The sequence below is a fragment of the Lonchura striata genome, chromosome 5 (genome assembly GCF_050655825.1).
Source record: "Lonchura striata isolate lonStrDom1 chromosome 5, ASM5065582v1, whole genome shotgun sequence".
NCBI lineage: Eukaryota > Metazoa > Chordata > Aves > Passeriformes > Estrildidae > Lonchura > Lonchura striata.
Window position 1 is genome coordinate 11,006,816 of NC_140707.1, and position 20,383 is coordinate 11,027,198.

Below are 20,383 nucleotides of genomic sequence, written 5' to 3' on the forward strand. Positions count from 1 at the left end.
AGGCTCCTGTCTGCACACAATGGGGAGATTTAGAAATCAGGTTGCTGCCTTAACTCTGCCAGTTTAAGCCAAAGCCACAGGGATATTATTTTTGACACTGCACAGTGGATTATAACTTCAGCTCCCATTACCTCTAATGGGATCTTTGCTTGCAGTCTGCCACTGCTACAGCAATGAAAATTTGTCCCTTAATGCTATTTTGCTATTCCAGGTTTTTGTGTTTAATTATATTATATAACAATTTGTTGCAGCATTTGCACGATTCCTTTAGGAGTGCACTTGAAATGCTTATGAATTTTTATAAACACAAGCTGTGCATCACTTCAGGTCTCTCTCTGCTTTTGTAAACTATTCTGCCTTAATACAGCAACATTTTTTCTCTCTTTCTGGATGAGCACCATTTTTTACAGTGTGGCCATTTTGAAAAGCACAAGGATACTAATGCTGAGAAGCCCAAACCTCTTGTTATTGCATTTATGACTTGTAAGGAAAAATATTCGGTTGTTATAGCTGGCTCCCACTTGGGTTAAATTAAGGGGAAAAAAAGGCAAGACACAGTAGGTAGAAGATTTGTCTTTAGTGTTCAAATGCATTATAATAGTTATAAAATTACTGACGTGAGAAAATAGATATATATCATGGCATGCATTTTTTCACAGATGTCCATTCAAACTTTTACACAAACTAGTTTACATTTTGCTGCTTTCTTCTCAGACATGGAAGTACAGTTAAGTGATCCACACAATGCCAAAATTGTGAGCTATATCTAAAAATTACTGTGTCTGAATTACTCACCAAACTCTGTGCTGGCTGTCATCAGCTCTGTAGCCCTGCAAAGCTAATTTCTCAGAGAGATAAAAAATGAACATGATGGCTCCTGCAACCTTATTTTTTTTGTATTCTCTCTCTCCCTACATGTGTATACATTGGGTGTAGAGAGAAATCTGTATGACTGAAGGAAACAAACCCACAGATTTATTGCTCCCCTCTCACTTTGCTGGGGAGGCATTCCTTTCTGGAGACACACTCTGGACTGAACAGAGCATTCTAATTAAGCAGCAGAAGGCAAATCAGCCCAGTTACTTGAGACTTTGCCACAGATGCATTCATTGTTTACACATCACTTTTTTCCTCCCCTCTCCCTTCATTTTTGAACCATCTACCCACTTGTGACCTCTCAAAAAAGGGTGTGTGCTTAAGTGCTTAAGTGTTCCCCCCAGCCTTGAGCAAAGCACACAGAGGTGTGTGTATATTCACATGGAATTATGTGTATATTAAATATAAAATATAAATATATACATAATATAAATATAACATTATAAATAGAAATGTAAATTTAAATGTAAATATACACATAATATATTATGTGTATATTAACATGGAAATGCCACAGCCCAGCCTATGTGACCTGGAATAAACCATATGATGCTTTTTTTCCCCATGATCCGAGCTGCTTTTTTGACTCCCTCAGCTCAACCCTTACATGCATGTTTTAAAAGAACTTTTGAAATATTAGATAAAAAGGTCTTATAAAAGCAGTGCCTCTGGCAAGCAGAGAGGAGCAAATTTCTCATGGAAGAATCTGTATTTGGTGTGATTTCTATCCCAGATTGGCAGGATGGAGAGGTTTAGAGAGGATGGCTCTGTGTGATTTCACTTAGTCCATCCTTGCTTTGTTTTAAGTAGAAATTAATTTGTTTTGATTTCTAATTATTAGTGGAGCACTGACTGAACAGGGCTGTACCTACAGCGAACTGGGACTTTGGCTGTTTGGGAGTGTTCTCAAAATAAATTAAAGGCTTAATTCTGGTGCCTGGTGCCAAGTAGTTAATTTCTTCCAGGGAAAGAAACAAAATAGTAACCCACCATACTGTGTAAGTGAGGTATGATTTGTTCTTAGATTTTGAGGTTTGATAGATTTTTTTTTTCATATGTCTGCCTTCAAAGAGGAAGGTAATTATATTTATATAACTGAGGTAGAAATGGTCCCAGCAGGTTTTCAGAGAAATTAAGAAAGAACACACTGTTATTCTTGCTTTAAATTTATTACTTGCAACATAATAAAAACAACAGTATTTTTCTGGAGTTGATTTTATGTATTTGTGTATGACAAAACCCACTGCATGCCCAGTTAAATATCCAATTCTGCAAAATACTGTGTTAACATATAATGAGAACTGATTTCAACCATAGTCTCCTCTAAAATGCTAATAACTGAAGTGCATTTACACAGTGTCTATGCATTATTTAAAGGTAATATACTGTTGTTGCACAGGCAGCTGTTGGCACTGCATCAAAACCTCTTTATCCCTGCCTTGCTTTTTCTACTTTTCTCCTTTTTCAGAAACCAAAATATCTGTGTATTGCTTACTTATCTAATTTTGAAGATTTAAAAACTATATGTAACATTAATAAATCTCTGTCTTCAGAGGGCTGATATTTTCTTAGTGGCACTCCTTTTCAATAGCTTCTCTTTCAGATATCAATCTTAAATTGCAAATTAAAGATTAAAGATATTTCAGGAATTGGCAAGAATTCTGAACCATATTTTATTGAGTGTGACATGATTTGCCTTGATCACAGGCCCTGATAATTTCTCTGCACTAAGGAATACATAAATTATTGAAAGAAAACAAAGCACAAGGAAATTCAAGCCACTAAAACTCAGGAAGATAAGAAAATTCATGAGTAGCACAGCTCAAGGAAATAATTTTTCATTCCCTTACAGATAACTGAAGAACTGATTTTTCTGGTCCGGCCTCATCACTGTGGCTGCAGTAATGGCTATGTCTGGGACAAACTACTCAGGGTGTCTGTTAAAATGATGATTTGTTATTCAGCACTGGAATTATGGAAGCTTTAGGGAACGAAATGATTTTTACTGCGTGAATCCACACATTTAGAATTCCACCCGTCTCAAGAATAAGAGTAGTTGTAATCAAGCACTGGAGAATAAGAGATTGTTAAATTTAAATAATAGAGAAAAATGCCATTAATAATTTAAATAGTTGTTTTCTACAAGTGAAAAAAATAGGAGTAAGCACTTTTCCAGTAGAATAAAGTTTCTGGGCTGCAGGAGGTGAAATGTTGACCAGAACTCCCGAGTTCCTCTTCAGCACTAAAAATCCAATGTCTGAAGATCTGCAAGAAGATGCTTATTTCATAAAAAGTGCAGCCATTGTTAAAAGACTCCAAACCAACAGGTAAGGGAAGTATGTTTCAATACAACTGTTTCTTGACAATGAGGGAATTGGGCATAGTAGGTAATTTATTAGCTCTATTCCAGCTCACATGTCCCTGACACTGTAGTTTCACAGTGTTAGAGCAAAACAACAAGTGGATGAATTTGTCTGAATTTGATTTTTAGTCTTTTGGATGCTTTCTGTTCTGCCTATTTTCTCCAATTAAGACACCTGAGGGAAGAAAAAAAAGAAACAAAAATTTAGGAATGGCCAACTTCTTTGAAGGGAACTTGGAACAATAATTCATGTTAAGTCATTGTAAAGGACTTAATGATTCAGTCCATTGTCTGTGAGCTTAATACATCTATGCCTTGCATCAAGAGACATTCTTATTGGTAGCAATGCATGGTAATTACTTATTAATCATAGAGAAATACTTTATGTGGGAACTTCTCAGATAAAAATCAGCCATTCAACCAGATTAAAGACTTCTGTACTGCAGACCTTTCCTCTGCAGTTAATGGTTTTGATTTTCCTGCCTATTGTTAAAAAAACAAACTTAGGGAATCTCAACAATGGAGTTCGATTTTACATTGCAAATTTCCATTTCTCAGATGTTTTTCAAATTTTGTGGTCTGCAGTTATTTGCCAACCACTTTATTGCTCTTTAAATTGATAGCTCTGAATCCTGTGGGGGATGTAGATAACAAGGAATCAAAACAGGATGGTGTAATTTTCAGTGTCTGGGTGGGATCACACCTCCTTTGGGACTTCAGTCCCTGGTGGAGCTTCAATTATGCAAATAGCTGGTGTAGCTGTGACTGACATTAATGGCAACTGCACCAGACTGGTGTGGGCTGCTTGGAATTGTCCCATGCAGCTGGAGCACTGAGAGGGATTCCTGAGTGATGGGATTTGCTGGGCTGGCTTTGGAGCACAGCTGGGAAGGTGCCATGGATGAGAGATACTGAGGGGTAGTGGGGGCAAAATGCCATTTTTCAACACTGGGAAAATATTTTGGCTGTGGAGAGAGTGTTGACAATGCTCTCTCCTTGAAGACAAGTGCCTTGTCTTCTCTATAAATGGGAACCATGCATGTTTTGGCTGCTGAGTTGGAAAAAAATGAAATGAGGGGTAGCTGTGGCTCCCAGAGGGTGCATCCCATGCTGGGTGGGGAGCACACACCCAGCATCCTGCTGGAGCCTGGAAGTGCCAGGGCAGGAGTGCCCCCAGGTCCTCCCTGCCTGGTTATCACAAATTGATTCAAAAGGATGGAGCAAAACTGGCAATTTGAAAGGAACATCCATCGTGGGATAAAGCAGCATTTCTGAAATGCCAGGAATTGTTTAAATTGCCGTTTCTGAGAAGGGTAGTGCCTTTTTTTTTTCCTAGCAGTGAAAATGTGATTTAAACATTTTCTGTCCAGATAAGGAAACATCATTAATTGTGAATAAAACCAGGATGTGCAAGATATCCATTCCTGCTTTTTTTGTGTGCTAGCATCACACATCTTTGAATAATGGCTTCTGCTGAAAATCTTCTTCTTAGCAGAGTTTGTTTACACTCCATGCCTGGGCTTAACTCCCCTCTTCCCAGATTTGCTGTTTGTGTAGTTGTATTTGGTGTCATAAAATGAGAATTTAGGAACTATGGTCTTTTTCTCTATTTATTCCAATACAAAATTTGGACAGCCTTAAAGGAGAAAGGGAGAAATACTTTGTTTCTTTAAAGGGCAGACATGCAGCTTGCAGACAGAGTCTGAAAGTCAAGCTAAGTTTTTTAGCATCCCTAATAATAGAGATCTTGCAGGTCAGATTTGCACATCTGTTGCCCTGATTTGCACATCTGTTGAACTCAGTTATCATCAGGTTTAATGTGATAGCAGGTACAGATAAGTGGCTGGGGTTTTGGTTCTGCAACTGGAACTTGGCTGAAAATTCTGTTTATACAGTGGAGAGCTCCTCTGCTGCCCCAGGGTTGTTTGTGACTCTGCAGAGCTGAGAACAGTAAATTGGTGAGAAATGGTTTTCATTAGAGAATACCAGGCTAGGACTGTGAGAGAGGAGTAGCCTGCAGAACACAGAATTTCCTTCCTTCTGTTGCTGAGAGGTCTGCCTGGCCCTGGGCTCCTGAGGAATTTTTGTATCTGTTCAGAACTTCTGAATCTCTGATTCCCAAGGAGGCTGTGGCCTGTTTCTGCCAATCTGTTGTAGGGCATTGTGTCTTTGTACCATGGGAATGGCTTATTTTGAGTGGCAACTACCTATTATCTGTCCTGGGGGTCATGCTGACATCAAACTGTGAGAATCCAGGAGGTAAAGAAGTTATTTTTCATTTTGTTTTGCCCATTTGTGGTGGGTTCAGTGGTGGCTAATTATTAGTGTACTTATTGGAATGTGCTTATTTATTTCTTGTTGTGATATAGGATTAGGAGAAAGGAAAAGTGGGCTTAAAACTTTAAAAGGGTATAAAGAAAAATTAATTAACAGTATCTAAAAGAAAGAGTCATAAGAATTAGAATAAAACCTTTGTGACACTTCTCCTGTCCTTTCAACATTTTAAGTATGTCTCAGAGCTCTGAGTTCATCCCACTGAAGCCTTACACATGTCACTGTCTATGCCTGTTAACTTTTCAACAAGGATAAAAGGCATCTGGCTGAAAGGTTTTGGCCCCTGAAGTGAGACAAAATGGATTTGGTGGTGCATTATGACAATTAGACTTTTAATATTTAGTATTCCTCATGAACAGGTACATAAGCAATTTTTGGCACATAAAGAAGAGGCAAAGTTACTGGTTTTCAAAAGTAGAGAGGACTGCCACTGCTGGGTAAACAGGATGCTGTGAAAACCTTGAAAACCAAAATCCCATGTGAGAGTCATCTCACCAAACCCTTTGTGTCCAATGGCCATAAAAAAACCAAGTTTGGAGTTGATGCTCCAAGTGGCTCATCCATTAAAGCCACGTTGGATCCCAGGGTGAATTTTATCTGCTTGGTTGGCTGGAAAAGGTGGGACCTGCTGCACTGTTTGAGCTGTGTCTCTGTTACTGCTGCTGAGTTCACCCTGGTTCCAGCAAGCAGGGAAGGGTTCAGCACCCTCCACAAGGTTCCAAGTACAGATGGAGGCTAAATTGCCCAAAAAAGAACATATTCAGACAGTAACTTGCTAGTGTTGACCACCACAAGAGCCCTTCCTTGTATCACGTTGTCTGAATCCCTCAGCTGCCTGGATTGTCAGGACATAAGGCTCTGAATGAGGTGAATGTGCTGTTTGAGTGACAAATAACACTGTGAGTTTTCAAATTAGCACTGTGTTTTGTAAAAGGGCATTTGGCTTTGTCAACAGCCATGCCTCGAGGTGAAAATAGCTATCACCAGAGCGTAGCACTGAATTTGCTGAAGGGTCAGAAAGAAATTCAAATGGGAAATGAAAACGTTGCATGGTTCCTTGTGCCACTGATGAAGAGGTGGCTGAGCAGGATCAAGTGTTTCTCTCCTGCTGAGGTGCTGGACTTGTTTTGACCTCTGTGAAATTTGGGAGGGAATCGAGAGCACTCCGGCTCATGCCTGGCTGCAGAACTTCTGTGTGTGCCATACTTGTACTGTATAAATATATCTTTGCGCTATTACAAAGATGAAGTTAAAGTTCATGTGCTATTTTCTGCACTCCAGAGAAGATTTTGTGAGAAAAAAAACAGGGAAAAATGAGAAATAAATGCTGCAGAACTCTGCTTCACACTCTTGTCCTGCAGAATGCTATGGTCTAGGAGAATCAGCAGTACTTGGATGGAGCTCTCTGGACTTGCTCAGCCACGGAGCTGGGGGTGGAAGAATGCTGTGAGCAGAGATGTCCTCTGCTGGTTTGTCACCCCTGCACTGCAGTGAGCACAGTATGATTTGGGCATTTTAAAATTATCTGTTTCTGTCACAGGCAAATGAGAGACAAAAATAGTTGGACTTGATCATCTTAAAGGTCTTTTCCAACATAAATTATTCTGTGATTCTATGAAAAGCTCCATTTGTGAAAATGATCACACAGAGGCCTAAAAAAAGTGTGTAAGGTAGGAAGTGGGGTGTGGGAAGGCAAAGTGATGGACTGATCCCCTGACCAAATTGGAAATTACATGGAAATTCCCATCCTATAGAAAAAAACCCTTAGAACCTCCCATACCCCAGCAAGTTCCAGAGCCTAAAAAGCAGCCATTGTTCAGGACAAACATCTCCAACTTTCAAATGGGTAGAGCATCTGAAATCGAATAATTTCTGTAGTTTTCCTATGAAAGATGCTTTTTCAGAAAAACAAAGTTTTATCCTCCATTTTCAGCTTTCTTTTATCAAATCCAGGTTGTGTTAGAAGAGCAGCTGACTGGGAACAAAAAAAAGATTAAAAAGGGCCACTGGTGAGGAAGTTTTTTTCCATAAAAAATGGGCTTTATTTTTAAATTTGCTTCCCTGCCTGTGAAAGAGATGTAGGAAAAGGAAACAATGGATAAAAGTGAAAATAATGGTAATGTTGATGACACTGTATTTATATTTGCCTTCAGGCCACGTGTGGGATAATCTGTCCGTGTGGGAATATTTTTGGTTATTTTTCTGAGGCTGAGGGGTTTATGCCATGTGGCTTCCAGTGCCCTGTTTATAATAATAAATAAAAGAAGGCTAGAGGAGAGGTTTGAGAAGTGATCAGCTGTAACATTTAAAAGCTTGTGTGCTGCATGGCAGGGCAGGGACCCTGCAACTCCCACTCAATGTAAATGGAGGATTTGGGGAATTGTGTGAATGCTGAGGGACAGTGATGCCTTGTGCAGGCTGACCTAGAGCAGAGGCTGGACAGAGCTAAAGAATAAAGCAGGGATTGATTAAAAGGATCTCCTCCATGGATCCACCTTGGGCAGCACCAGAGCCCAGCCAGGGCTGCACCCAAATGACCCAAAATGGTCCCAAAATGCACGAGCGCTCCCGGGGGCTCTCCCTGGGATCAGTTCTGCTCCATTGGCACCTTGGAGTTCATTGTCCCATTCCAGCTTCAGCCCAGGCAGCCCCATCCTGCTTGTTTTTCTCTCTCCAGCCCACGGTGTTTGTGCTCCTGGGCTGAGATTTGGATCATTTGTCCTTGGTGCCCAGCTGGAGCAGGAATTGTTTTGTGTCCCTGCTCTGTGCAGAGAGCTCAGCATCCCCTCATGGGAAGCCCAGACCCACAGACTAAAGCAGCACAGAAACTGAAAAACAGAAAAGACAAAACTTGAGGCACCATTTCACAAGACACCAACAGCTCTCCACAGCAGGATGGATAAGAACTAGGCTAAGCCAGAGAAAAGGAAAAAGCCTGTTTTAATGTAGTGCATAGACAAAATTTTTACATTTGGCCCTGTGTAGCATGATTTGAGTGAGAAAGGAAGATTGTGTTCCAGCACGGTCTGACCTAATTTCCCAGGTTATTAGGAAATGGAGGCACCAGATTGCCAGGAGTTTCTGCAGCACAGAAATGGATCTGAGGGACACAGCTGTGTCTTGGATGACAAGGTGCTGTTCTGAGGTGCCTGTCACCCTGTCTTCCTCCTGCAAGCTGCAGCTGGTGGCCACCTCCCTGTCCTCAGCCTTCTGCCCAGCCTCCTCAGACCCCCCTGCCCCAAAACTCTCCTACACCTGCCAGGATTTGCATGTACATTTTTATTTCTTTAGGGGAAAATGTGAGGGGCAAAAAAAAAATCCCACAACTAGATTGTGTCTCTGTCTGAGCAGTCCTGCTTTTTGTTTCAAAGATAAACCAGGATGAATACAAATAAAGTTGCAAAATGCAGTGAATGCTGCTTTCTAGCTGATCTCTTGGGGGGAGCCCAGTGCATCAGGATGACTGGCTTTCCCCTTGCCTCATTAAGATTCCTCATTTCCCTCATCACACTGGCACATTCTCTAGCAGAGGTCAGGCTCATTGTGGAGGTCATGATCGTTTTCTGTTGCAGCGTTGTTTTCTTTTCCATCATGGAATCTTCCAGTGTGGAAAAAGCAGGGTAAAAATAGACCTTTCATGCCCTGCAAAAGCATGTTTGCATCCTTCTGTCCTTGCTCGAAATGTCTAATGCTTTATCTCATCTTTCTGTCAGTTCCTGAGTTGTCCCTCTGCCTCCAGAGCTTCCTACTGACAATCTGCCTCTGTCCTGACTGCATTTTTTGGTCCTTCTTCCTACCACCCTTCTCTTCTTGAAGAGAAAAAAAAAAATCCGTGTCCTTTAAACCCAGCCATCTCCTGTAGGTATTATTTAAACACTGAAAATGGTCATCTTTGAAATTATCTTTTTAGGAACTCTGTATTAAAATTTATTGATAGGTGTGCTGCAAAATTTTAGCTGAAATAGCTGCTTGCCTTGATAAAGGAGCATTTTAAATGTATAACAAATATACACACTGTAATCTGATGAAAATATTATTATGACCTACTGTTCCAAGATTATAAATTAATTACTTCTGCAGAATCTGTTCCTTCATGGTTTGGTTTTCTACCCACCACTGCAATTTTGGTGCCTTGTAAAGAAGGTCTAAAACAAAACAAAACAAAATAAAATTCATTGCAATACTGACCTGAACAGGAACTTTTGTTCAATTGAATATGTTACACAGTTCCTTCACGGGTGATTTTTAGTATTTCTAAGTTTACTGAAGTGAAAAGTTGCAAAGAGCAACAGCAACAAACAACAACCATATCCCTTAGTACAGGAGGCTTGGAAAATATGTTATTATTTGTTGGAATCCAGGACATCCCTCTGGCTGCCCTGGCTGTCTCAAGACCCTGGCACAAAGTCCAAAACACCTGTGGCTTTGATTTTAGCCCATGGAAAAAACCACCAACTTTGTGTGAGGAATTACAAGCCACAAGGGTTTGAGTTGTGTGATTGGTGAAACAGGGTGAAAAAGTAGAATTTTGGGGTTTTTAGAATGTGATTCAGGGGTACAAGTTGGAGGAATTTGGGTGTGTCCTGACCTTCTTCTCCTTCTCCTTGTCCTCCATGTCTTGGTGTGATGGTGACTCTTTTATATTGGTTTAAGGCACTGTCCAACATAGATGATAGGAATTGGCACAATATTGTAAACAGACTGCATGGAACTTTTGATATAAAATGTAAACACTGCCCTGAGGGCAGACAGAATGCTATGGCCTCCTTGCTAGCCAGAGCTCAGCAGGTCAGAAAAGAATATTATAGATAAGGAAAAACAAACAACCTTGAGAAGCTGATCTTATGCATTTCAGCCTCCTTCTTTGCCTGCTTGGGCTGGGAAATGAGGACTTTTACACTCTTGGGCTCATTCCAGCATAACAGACCCTGAGAATTACTCTGTTCATAGCCAACAGTTCAGACCCTGTGCTCTCCAAAACAAATGGGAGCACTGGGAGCAGAGGCCATCAGGAGGTTTGTTTCAAGTGCCTGTTCCTCACCCAAATCAAATGCTAGTGCAGATCCACCCTCTCATTCCAATTTATCCTTCTGAGGGGCTTTAGCCTGTGGAAAATCAGTTCTGCAAGACATGAAGGTGTTTCACAAATCAATATCTGGATCGCCGAGAAGAGTAAGAGTGTGGAAATGTGCTCTGCTCAGTTGTGTCCGGGCTGTAGATAGCACATCTGCAGGCAGCATATCTTCCAGCCTCTGTGGAAAGGGATGAAATGGTGGCCTCTGTGTCAGACACAACATTTTTGAGCAAGATTCTCACCAGAGATATGGAAAAAGAGATTAATGCTGTTTATTGACCCCGTGCAGCCACGGGAAGGCCCTTCCCTTACAGACTGGATCTGGAGATCCCAGGGTTTTTGCTGAGGATTTGCTTTCCCTTCAACTTATGCAAACATTCCTCAGGAGACAGTATTTTATCCTTGCCATGCCGACTTGGGTTCAAAGTGACTTCCCACTTCTGGTGCCCCCCGCTTGCCGAGCTCTGCGAGGAGCCAGCTGGGACAATGCCATCGTGGGCACCCCTGTGAGATCAATTTGGCTCACAGCTGTACTCGTTGTCAGCTGTAATTATTGGGGTTAATGTGATTAGCTTCACTTGTGGGGTTGGGAAGTGCCTGTTGTTGTTGCCTCTGGCAATAAACTCCCCTGTGTAGGGAGTTCTTTGCTGAGCTGCTTTATGGCACCAATTGCAATCACGGCAGGTAAGGGAGCAGCTACGTGAGGAAAGTTGGAAATAAAGACAGAGGGGAGCAGGTGGGTGAAACCTCTTTTAAAACCAAGTAAAATGCATACTGCCTGCTTGCTGTAAGAATAGAAAGAACCCCCACAGAGAAGATTTTTACCTTCAGATATTTTTTTTTTTCTATCTAAAGATTGACTCAAATTGACTACATTCTATTGGTGTCAAGTGGGTAATACCAAAATTCAGATAAGAATGGGTTTGCTGTTGATAATTTCCATCTCATTCAGGTGTTGCTGGCAAAAGCAAGCTCTTCTGTATGGTATTCCAAAATGCATTTATCATTTGTCATTTTGAAAGAAATAAGAGGTGGTAGGTGAAATGGTTCTTTCCCTCTCGCTTTTATGAACTGAGCAGGAAAGTGAGATGAATTGTAGTCAAAAATGAGGAATCTTCTCACTCTTAATTTGCCATCTGAGGATCATAAGGTTTAAGCACAACATGTAATGTGCGGGAACATGAGTCAGTGAAGGAGAGAATCAGCAATATAAATTAGTTTATTCATACAAAATTAAAAAGACTCGGTTTGTTCTGCTATTGTAGCTTAGTAGGGATGTGTGGAGTCTCTCAGATGCCTGAGATTTTAGGGATTAGCACTGCTCCTGGAAAAGAGATTTGTGCCATTGAATACCACTTACCATATTTCCTTTTAGCATAAAATAGCACAGGGCTTATTGCATAAAGCATGTTTTTTGTCTTTACCTGAGCTGTGTGTGCAGTGTATGTGCACATCTGTCCCTCTACCTTTCTGATTTTGGCCTCCTTCCTTTTCCTCACTCTCTCCAGGTATTTGGCTGGCTCCAGCATGTTTTTACATCCTTTTGCCAATGCCTTAATCTTTGCACTGAGTATCCATATTTCTCTTAATCTGCTAAAATTGATTTAAAGCTGAAAAGATAAGAAAACAGACAAGAAATATTTTCAAATTGCAGTTGAAGGTAAGAAGGGAAACCCCCTTCCTAAGATAATGGGGGTTTTGGAGCACTAGCAAACTGGAAATATGTACTTAGCTCTTGATATGGACATTCCGCAGAAGGAGCCTGTATAAAAAATGGATTTTGTTTTTACTGGTACAAAGAAATCTTTTAACATAAAGAGAGAATTCCAGTCTATAAAATTTAGTCTTTTGTCCATTTGAATGCATGTAATTCCCATTAAAGTGGCATTTGATTTGGTATGGAAATGAGATGCACGTTAGGCTTTTGTACAGATTTTGAATTAAACTCAAGCAGAAAGATTTGGTTTTGATGCATGTGTCCTTCTGCAGAAATAGCCATGGTGTCTTAGGCACTTTGAAATTCCCATCCCCAATCACAGATTTTATTGGAAAGCTTATAAAGAAAAACTTAGTGAGGAGAGTGGGGACTTTGTCCTCTTGTCCTTTTACCCAATCTTACTTTTGTAAGTTTTGTGATTACATTCTGTTAAACTGTCACAGAATTATTACTTGCAATTTAGCCTGCTCAGGCTCCTCTCACAGCCACCCTGGTGCCCATAAATTGCTATCGATGGCTTCTTTTTAATTTCCAAGCTGAGCAAGTGGTGCAGAGGAAAGGATCTTGCAGATGCTTCAGCTTGAGAGCCAATTTTGGCTTTCTCAGGAGCATGGAGAGGGTGGTGCAATCATGAGCAGATCCCTCCCTTACCAGCAGCTGGACTCTGTGCTCACCTCTTCTTTTGGCAGCTGGAGGAGCTGCCAAGGCAGGGACAGGATGCTGCAGGTTTCTTCTGGCAGGATTGAATTTGTTTATCTCTCAACTTCAGCTTGCTTTCCTGGGAGCCGTGGTGCTTCCCCAGGAGCAGGAGTTGGAAAAGCAATGTGCTCAGTCCCAGCTTGGATGTATTTTAAACATTCTATAAAGACAAGTTTTCCACAGACTTGCAGGATGTGTCTCCCCTCCTCCAAAAGAGGTTTTATTTTATTTTCAGGAAAACACATATTTTCAAAGGAATCACCTCCTGCCTGTGTGTTTGCAGCCAAAGCCTTGCAGTAAAGAGAAAATGCAGCACAGCCAGGAGTGTCATGGGCTCCAGAAAGCATTTCAGTCTCATGTGGAGGTTTCAGTTTGAAACTGGGTGGAAAAACTAATTTTGGGTAGTGGTTTTGGTTAATGTACTAATGAGTATGATGGGTTTAGTGTTGGTTAATCACTAGTGCAGATACTAGGATGTACTCACTTATTTCTTGTTGTGAGGTGGGATTAGGAGAAAGGCAAAGTAGGTTTAAAATTTTAAAAGGGTATACAGAAGAATTTATTAATAGTAACTAAAAGAAAGAGTAGTAGGAATCAGAATAACACTTTTAGGACATTTCTCTTGCCCTACAACCTTTACTTTCTTACTGACATTGTAAAGAAACAAAACTTCAAATTTAAGTCACAGCCATAGCCAAATGAAAGGAGAAAATTCTTCCTCCCCAGGCTTCTTGCACTGCATAAGAAAAGAGATGCTTTCTGCACTTTTTATTTTTGTGCAGGGGCACTCTGGGCCAGTGGCTTCAGGTCTTGCTCTGCCAGCCCAAACACAGAGTGCAGGTGCCTGAAAACTCTAAAAAGTTTGTTGGAACTCTTGGTTAAACTTTATGCTTTTCATCTTTTTTTCCCCCTGAGTGAAAGTTGTTTTACAATGCACAGAAGTTTTAGGAATCTATTTCCAGCTTAGAGTTGTGCTGTTCTTTAGGAGAATCCTGAGTTCTGTAGCTTTATGTGCATTTATTCAGAGCCTTCATTTTTGTGTTTCCATCAGGTAACTTTTTTTTCTTTAATTTTATTTACTTGGAATTTGTCTGTATGCATGCAAATGGAAATTTAACTTAAATGTAGTTTAATAGCAGACTTGATTTAATTAAATAGAAGCATTTTTAAAATGACATTTATTTTTCACTTAAACTTAGTTCACTAAAGAAAGAAGTGCACTAAAGTTAGTGGATGAAATGTTTCTTTAAAGCTGTTTTATAAATTCTCACTCAAATTCTGGAAAAAAAAGAATAGGTGCTTTGACAGATAGTTTTTGTTTGAGGTGTGTAATTATGTTAAAATCTGACTGAAACTCCAAAGGAGAGATTTACCAAGGATAGCCATTAGTTACCACCAATTGAAACAAATAAGGTGTCTTAACATTTGTTTCATTGTAGAGAATAAATCCAGAATAAATAAATAAAGCTACTAATACATTATGGAACACTGAAAATTGTGGAATTGACATAAAACCAGATATTTGCCTTGTAGTTTTACCTGTAATTAGAAAGCATCATTATTGCTTTATAAATTGTCTTGCTAAGAAGTGTTTTAGTCTTATTTAATACAATTAGGCCTTTCCAACAGTTGGCTAAAGTTGAGTTTAATTTTTAACAAGTTCTCTTTTTAATAAAGTTTGACTGCAAGTGTTTATGATTCTATTTTTTTTTTTTCCTCTGTGCTTTTAATGAAAACAGAAAGACAGAGGAACAAACAGAGTCAACTCGGTGGTGCAAAGCTGCTACAGAGCCCTGGAATGGACACGAGTATAAGAAATAAATAGTGTGCAGCCTATAGAGTTGTTGGATTTTAGTGAGTTGTGCTCCTGAGACTCCTGGCAGAGACACTTTTGCCATGGTTGTTACAGAATGAGCTCCACAGCCCTCCAGAATGGGAGTGGCTAAATGCCAAGAGACACTTCAAGGATGCCTGATGCTATCAATATGACCATGAAGTGATTCATGCAGCTTGTTGAGGTCATTAAACTGAGAGATGCAGCAGGCTAAAGTTTACAGTATTGATCCAATTCCCGTCCTGGTAAAGAGATCTGTGGAGGAAATATAATGGTATTATTGCCCGTCGTAAAGCCATGTGCAAAGTGAACAGGAGATCTCTTAAACTTTAGTGTTGCATAACCTATATAAAGCAAAGGTACATTCATGCTGAAAAAGCAGGGCAGATGTTTTGTAATGGAAGCAAATTCTAGAGCACAAATAATTAAATTGCAAGTCGCAGTTGGGATTGTTTCCTTTATGCTGTGCCTAAATGATTCCAAAGTTCCAAAGAAGACATAAACAGTGAAAAAAAGGAGCTGCTTTCAGATGCAAGCTGCAGGTGCAAGGAGCCACAATGGAACTCAAGAAGAAGTATTGAATTAAAACTCTTTACCCTTCCCATCTGGCCTACAAAGGGCCCCATCAGCTGGCTGCCACCTGATGTAGCATTTCCTCTCATCCTTTTCCAGTGACTGGCCTCACTGGAGCAGCTCTGGTGGCTGGAAAAGGTCAGTCCTTTTCTTTCTCTGCAGCATTTTTCCCCTGGGAAGTGCTGCTGTCTGGTTGCCTCGGGGAGCCCAGGTGGGATGTGCACTCTGGGGAGGTTTGGCTCCCTTCTGTGCAGCCAGGCAGCACCACAGAAATACTCAAACTAATGAAACATGGAGGGATTTCAATATTTCCAGATGGCCGAGTCCCTTGCAGTTTGTACTGTTGTAACTGTGCTGTATTTCAATTATTTCTCAGCCATTAGTATGCACAGCTTAGCATTTCTGGTTAACATTTGATTTCCCAGTGAAGGGAGCAAAGGAAACGCCTGCTACAAGGAAATGCTTCCAGTGGGGCTGAAAAATATTGCCCAGGAAAATTTTCTTGCACAAAATACAGTATGTTTTTCTGGCACTTTCCAGTGATTATGAAGCTAATGAAAATGGAAGCTGTTGCATCCATCTGTCCTAAATATTACTTGCTTTGGAAATAAGAGCATTCAGAACTGTGTCACAACCTTAGGAAGAATATGAGGTGGACTCACACCTTCACCTATGTGAAGCCAGAGGGACAACAGGAAAAAGAGGAGATCTGTTTTCCTCTAGTTTTGATTGTTTCAAACAGCAGGACATGGGAGTGGATACTGATGTCCTGGTTTATCATACAGATTTAGATTTATGGATTTAACTCCTGTGTTTGCCATGATTTGCTGGCTGCTATCAGTGTTCACAAACTGGGACTTGTAAAGGAGGATGTTCAGACTAATATATTCTGGATATTACCAGTGTCAGGGGCGAGTGCCTTGTTATATTGCTACAATTTGCCTTTTGTTGTAAAACTTCTTCTCCCATGCCAAGGGAGAATTCTCTCTCTGTACCCAGTTCCTTCATGTCTCATGCCCTGACTTTGAGTGCTTTGTTGCCACAGCAACTCTGCACCATCCTTCTGTTGCATTATTGCTGCTCCCATAACTAAGAAGTACATCAAATAAATTAAACTTGTCAATCACATCTGGAAAAAAAACCAAAAAAAAAAGAAGATACTGAAGATTTTTTCTGCCTGTTCCCAGTATCATAGCAGGTGCAAGCAGAGTGCTGGTTCTGGGCTGCAATCCCTGCCTTGTTTTCTAGGTCCTCATTTCTTACAACAGATGCACTGAACCTGGTGGGAAATATTTGCTGGCTGAAAATAGCAAATTCCTCTGGATACTGAAAATTCTATTACTATTCCACTCTTTACTGGCAAAAATGTCCCTTTTAATTTTTTTGTTGATCTATTCCTGATCATGGAAGTAAATATATTAATGGTTCTCAATCATTTGTGCTTGAACTGTCTTGTAAAAAGAGTTATTCCTTACATTTTTGGCCCCTAATTTGAAGACCAAGGATAGAACAAGACTTTTCAGTCACTTGCAAGTTGGGCTTTATCTACTTTCTGCAAACATTCATTTTATTTTTTAAAATGTCTATCAAAACATGTGAATGCTATTCCACACTAGCAGCCCATAGAAAAGAAAACAAAAAAAATTTCTTTCAGGGAGCTGCCCAAAAAACACCTGGTCAGTAAATGCAGCTGACATATCATGCTTAAATATTGAGACATTTTATTTGTAGCTGGAAATGCCAAAAATGGCAAAAGTGTTATTTCTCTAAGACACTGATGAGGTTAATTACTTGTCACCATTTTATAGATGTGTTTTCCTTAGTGAAATATCTGGTTTTCTTTTGTCGGGCTCTATAAAAGTAAGGAAAATGAAAAAAAAAAAAAAAAAAATCCATGCATCACTCTTTAGGTAACAGTGATATAATTTTAGAAACAAGTAAGCTGCTGCAAATTATATTTAGCATGATATGCCTGATGGCTGGAGACTGTTGTATTGTTTGTAATTCCCAGTCTGAGACTGTGCTGAACACGATGTAATTTGCTGGAAGGCTGTGTAACTCACGGGAGGAGATACAAGGAATTCCAGTACTCCCATCAACACTAAATTGGTCTGAAACCATATTATTTGTTTCCATTTTCTTCTGAGGAAGAATAACAACCCTTACACAGATTTTTCCCTCATGCAAGCTAAGTCTATTGGCTTCCAAAGTTAGATAAATGTGTTTCTGGTATGATTTCAAAAGGGGGAAAAAAAAAAGAAGAAAAAGATTTTATAATTCAATAAAAGTCAAAGCCCATTTCTTTTTCAGAGTAACATTGGCTTTTGTTTGCAATGGTTATGAAGCACTGCTGTTTCTTGTGCATTTGAATGTTCAGGTGATGAAGCAGTGTGTTAATGATGCATTAAGTGAATAAATAAATGTATTATCAATTTAAAAAATAAAAGCATAAGAAATAATTTTTTTGTCTGTGAGGATTTTGCAAGTGATTACCTTCTTAAATTCAGCCAGTGGTCAAATTCATCCATCTCTTGCCTTACAGGTCACAAAACTTTTCCCAGGTCTGAAAATCCTGTTGGTAAGGAAGAGTGGAGATGTCTGCACTGGTAATTATTCCAATTTCTATTTTGTTAACTATTGCAAGAAGGCAAGTGGGTAGAATGCCTTTTCTGGACATTTAAACATCCCATCTTCACCAGGGGCAAATAAAACTATCAACATGCATCCCAAGAAATCTGTTTATATAAGAAAATGACTCTTTAATAGGTAATGAAGATTTCTCTTTTATGGGTTGGGCAGAGGAGGGAAGGCAGCTCTGGCGGTGATTAAAGCAGCAGGAGTGCAGCAGTCCTCACAGTTGTTAAATTTCTCCCCTGCAGAGAACTTTTCCTTCATTTTTTCCTACCACTGGGGCTGGGTTTTGTACGTGGGCTCAGTTCCTGTTCCTGTAAGAACAAATCTTCATCAGCGAGGAGACACCGATGAGGCTCTCCCATCCTTCAGGCTGGGTCTGTGAGTGAAGGTCAGCCCAAATCTGAGCTAATAGTTTGAGCTCGGTGTGAATCCAGTGTTGCAGCAAAGTTTGTTCCCCTGGCACCGCAAAGCCCAACTCCAAGATTTGGATGTGCTGGTTTTGTTTGTGTTTTGGTGATTGCTGCTCGCTTTGCTGGCTCCCGTTCTGAGCAGCCCCACGGATGCTGTGAAGTGCTAAATGCAGGACAGACATCAGCCTGCAGCCTTCCCCTCCTCGGGGAGCTGACAAGTGTCTGCTGTCTTCTGGGAGCTGAAATTCTCAAATAAAATGCTGCATTAATAGCAGCTTGTGACAATGACAAATATTCCTGCTGATCTCCAGAGTCTGCGCAAACCCCGAAGCAGCGATCCCGATTCTATCCAATGCCACTGACAGTTTATTCTAAAATAAACTCTTTTCTTTTATCAAAGGTGGTACAATAAGCTGTGATAGAGCCACTGCTGTAATAAGGAATCATGCTCCTGGAACCCTTCTTTAAACCAAAATGTTATAAAAATCTTCTTTCCCCTAAACTAAACAAACAATTAACGAATGCTGGGAAATAAGTGACAGCTCTGCAACCTCTCAGCGTTCTCCTGGGAAAAGGAATTTATGTTGCCTGTAGCTCAGAGAACATTTCAAAATAATTGAAGGCAAGGAATGGCAAAGGATGGAAAGAAGTTTCAGGGGAAGTTGTATCAGCAGCTCCTCTCCTGTCAGTGTAAGCAGAACACCAAGGACAGCAGAAGAGGGAAATTTCCCAGCTCTGCATCACCAGCATGGTCAAAGATATTGGGTGTAAACAAGAGTCTCTTCCTCTCATCTCTTATTTGTGTCTTCTTTATTGCCTTTATTGCCTATGCTTTTTGGGGGGAATCATGAGAACCTGTGAACTGTAGATTGACTGTGAGCTCTAATGGCATGAGGATGTTGGAGGCGACACCAGGGGCTCTGGCAGACAGCACCAAGCAGGATTTAACTCCCAGAAGAGTCAGGGGTGTGTTGTGGAGGACATTTGTCCTACCCTAGGAGCTGTTTGAGAAGCTGAGTCACTCTCTAATATAAAAAGTCATTTTAATCTATGTTGGTATTATTGCAGCTTTGTCTTATTTGTGTAAGTCTGTGGCTTTGAAAAAAACGCATTGCTGTAAGTTTTTAGGCTGAACCACAGAGGAGTTTTAGGAGTTTTAAGGCTGAACCACAGAAATCCATCAAGCTGTAAAATGCACCATGCTTATATGTGTGTGACCCACTGAGCTGTGCCACCGACTCGTTCATGTGGCACTTCAGATAATTAAAAAAATATGCAAAATGCCTATATGGCTTTAATTCGGTAAATTAAACAGTGGCAGTTTGCAGGCACACAAACACAGCTATTGACAGGTACTGTTAAATGTTCTCTTGAACCCTGACCTGTCCTCCTGGAGAATTCCTGGGTCTATTTTTAGAGTTTTGTGGAGCATCCTCCACAGGCAAATGGGGCCAGCACAGTGCTGGAGATTTACTGATTTCTGTGTGGACAATTCCATAGGAATTGGCCCCCAGGACAGAGAACTGCTCAGAATATTTTTATTTCTTTATTTTAATTATTTATATTGTTTAATATTTTATATAAAATATATTTAAATATATAAAATATATTATTATGCATTTGTGTTATGTATATTTTAATACATGTTTATTTTTAAATTATATTTTTATTAATTTTGTTTTTTATTTATTGGTACAGATGTAACCAAAAAGCAACTGTGGCTATTGTGGGAAACTTATATTGCCAAGTGTTTTTCTGCAAGAAGCATCTTCCTGTGATCAGGGTTGGTCAGGTAATTCTCTCACACACAGCCAGGCCCTGGAGAAATCTTAGAGTCCAAAAAGGACTTGAGGGATTATTAAAACATGAG

At 40.1% G+C, this 20,383-nt stretch overlaps 1 long non-coding RNA gene across 19 annotated transcripts in view; it reads left to right on the forward strand.

Moving 5' to 3' along the window:
* LOC110469129 (uncharacterized) overlaps positions 1-20,383 on the forward strand; it is a 92,843-nt gene that overhangs the window by 6,524 nt on the left and 65,936 nt on the right. For 12 of the 19 annotated variants that reach the window (XR_014955297.1, XR_014955292.1, XR_014955298.1 and 9 more), the window contains exons 2-4: positions 2,729-3,203; positions 18,012-18,491; positions 20,212-20,305. This is a non-coding gene — a long non-coding RNA (uncharacterized LOC110469129). The remainder of the gene's footprint in view (positions 1-2,728; positions 3,204-18,011; positions 18,492-20,211; positions 20,306-20,383) is intronic. The other 7 variants (XR_014955293.1, XR_014955296.1, XR_014955308.1 and 4 more) reach the window with 7 other exon arrangements.